Source organism: Palaemon carinicauda, chromosome 10, assembly GCF_036898095.1.
Source record: "Palaemon carinicauda isolate YSFRI2023 chromosome 10, ASM3689809v2, whole genome shotgun sequence".
Taxonomy (NCBI): domain Eukaryota; kingdom Metazoa; phylum Arthropoda; class Malacostraca; order Decapoda; family Palaemonidae; genus Palaemon; species Palaemon carinicauda.
This window is the reverse complement of record NC_090734.1, coordinates 18,439,707-18,442,206: the sequence shown is the minus strand read 5'-3', so window position 1 is coordinate 18,442,206 and position 2,500 is coordinate 18,439,707. Positions and strand designations below refer to the sequence as shown.

The following is a 2,500-nucleotide window of genomic DNA, read 5'->3' as shown; positions in this document are numbered from 1 at the left end:
ATAATAATAATAATAATAATAATAATAATAATAATAATAATAGGGTGACAACTCATGTACTAATTAGGTCAGGCAAAAAAAAATTATTCCCTAGTAAGAAAGGCACAAAATCTATTAAGAAAAAGTCTTTGATGTAATTTTTAGGTTTTTAGTATCTTATTAATCGTTAATTTCTAAAGAGAGGAAAATAGAAATATTTACATACGAGGAAAAATATGTACGAAAAAGTCTACATATTTTTTTCCAATTATTTTTCGATCCATTAAATGGAAATAAAAATTACATTTTCCAATATAACTTCGATAATTGCGAAAAAACGTGTGAACGAGCAAAAAACAAATTTATTTCAGAACTCTGCAAGTAAGATTCGTATTTTCAGTCAATATTTCAAAATTACTGAAAAGAGAATATATCAGTCTCGTGAAATATACATTTTCTGCAAAAAAACCAGGCTGAACTTGCGTCACTTCTGGTGTTCAGTGACGTCATAGAAATGCCAGAGGTTAACATTCAAGGGACACTTCCAGCAATGAAGATTTTTATCTTGGATTATTATATAAAAAAATTAGTTTTATATATGTATGTATTATTATTATTATTATTATTATTATTATTACTTGCTAAGCTACAACCCTAATTGGAAAAGCAGGATGCTATAAGCCCAGGGGCTCCAACAGGGAAAATAGCCCAGTAAGGAAAGGAAACGAGGAAAAATGAAATATTATAAGAACATGAACATTAAAATAAATATATACTATATAAACTAAAAACTTTTAACAAAAAGGGGGAAGAGAATTAAGACAGAATATTGCGCTCGAGTGTAGATCATGGTACAGAGGTTATGGCACTACCCAAGACTAGAGAATAATGGTTTGATTTGGGAGTGGCCTTCTCCCAGAAGAGCTGCTTACCATAGCTAAAGAGTCTCTTCTCCCCTTACCAAGAGGAAAGTACACTGAATAATTACAGTGCAGCAGTTAACCACTTGGGTGACGAATATATTATGTTAGCTGTACAGATGCTAATAATCATAATATTCTATGTAAATTATTTTCGATCCTGGGAGCCCTATTGGAAACGTTCCTATTAGCAATGTGTTGGACGAGGATTCGAGATCCGCTCAAGCTCCATAGCTTCTAGTATTGTCTGCAACCTCACCGTCCTTACAAACAAGAGATGCTGATGACTCTACCTGCTGAGACATCAACAGCCATTGCCTGGCCCTCCATGGTCCTAGCTAGGGTGGAGATGAGATTGAGTGCTAGTTATAGGTACGTATAGTCAGTCTCTAGGACGTTGCCCTATCCCTTGCCTCTGCCATTCATTGGCGACCTTTAAACATTTAAAAGATCAGCACTGAGTTGCTAAAAAATATTAGAGCACAATTTCCTTATAGTCTCTCAAGAGAGTTGACCTTGAAACCAGACCCACTTTACACATCTAGTCTAGAAAGGATTTGTTTGTAGTTTAAAGAGGAAGACCTGATTCATAGATGTTGCCTCTTGCTTTCTAAAGTCATCTTTGACTCCTGCCTCTATTTTGTAGCATATAGTTTTTTAATCAAATTGCCTTTATATGCTCTCATTGGAAGGTATAATGTTATTCATGACTTCTTAGACCTAATCTATTTCCGAGTTTAACACTCGCAAAGTAAGAATATAAAAAAGTTGTTTGAGACTTAAAATGTTAAAACCAGTAGACGCATTTATTCCTGAGCTAATTTACACGTTTATGATAACTTATGTGGCCGTATCATGAATTAATTGAGTCGAAGTGGGAAATCAAAACCTGAGGTACGTCACGTACCGTATAAAGGATAGGACTGGTCAACGTTTCTATAGAAACCCAAATATCTAAATATGGTGTGTGTTTCCCGTAGACATTAATTGTTGAACGCAAGAATCTCTTCTACATTTCCATATACTGTATAACAAAAAGCAGGTATTTAACTCTCTCTCTCTCTCTCTCTCTCTCTCTCTCTCTCTCTCTCTATATATATATATATATATATATATATATATATATACATATAACTACTCGGTCTCATCTCCCCTTCTGTCGGGTAGGTCTGGAGAGGAAGTAGTCATACCCGGATAAGAAAGGATACCCCAAGAGGTACACTCGGAAGCCACAACTGCCTTTTTATGGTTAAAAAAGGGGGAGGGAGTGAGAAGGGTTGAATTTGTGGTTGTGTGTGTCTGCATATCTATCTAAAAAGTTAGCTGTAATTCTTGACGGGATGCGTATACTAGTTTATTAATAAACTAGGCATTTTTTTTTGGGGGGGAGCACACTCACCTCTCTCCGCTCTCTCTCCGTCCTGTTGACGGCCGTGAGTTCATTCCAGCACGGACTCTGGAAAAGTCATGAGGTTAGTAATAGAAGAGGGGGGGGGGGGGAGTTTGGGTCTTAATGAGCATGGAAAATAGTGAGGTTTAATGAGACTTTATTTTTTTTTTTTTTGGCAGAATATTTAGGAGAATATTTTTAAATATGGTTA

The 2,500-nt window shown here is 35.5% G+C and overlaps 1 pseudogene; it reads right to left on the bottom strand.

Annotated features, from left to right (window-relative positions):
- Positions 1 to 2,500, bottom strand: part of LOC137648383 (uncharacterized) — a 15,163-nt pseudogene that overhangs the window by 4,480 nt on the left and 8,183 nt on the right.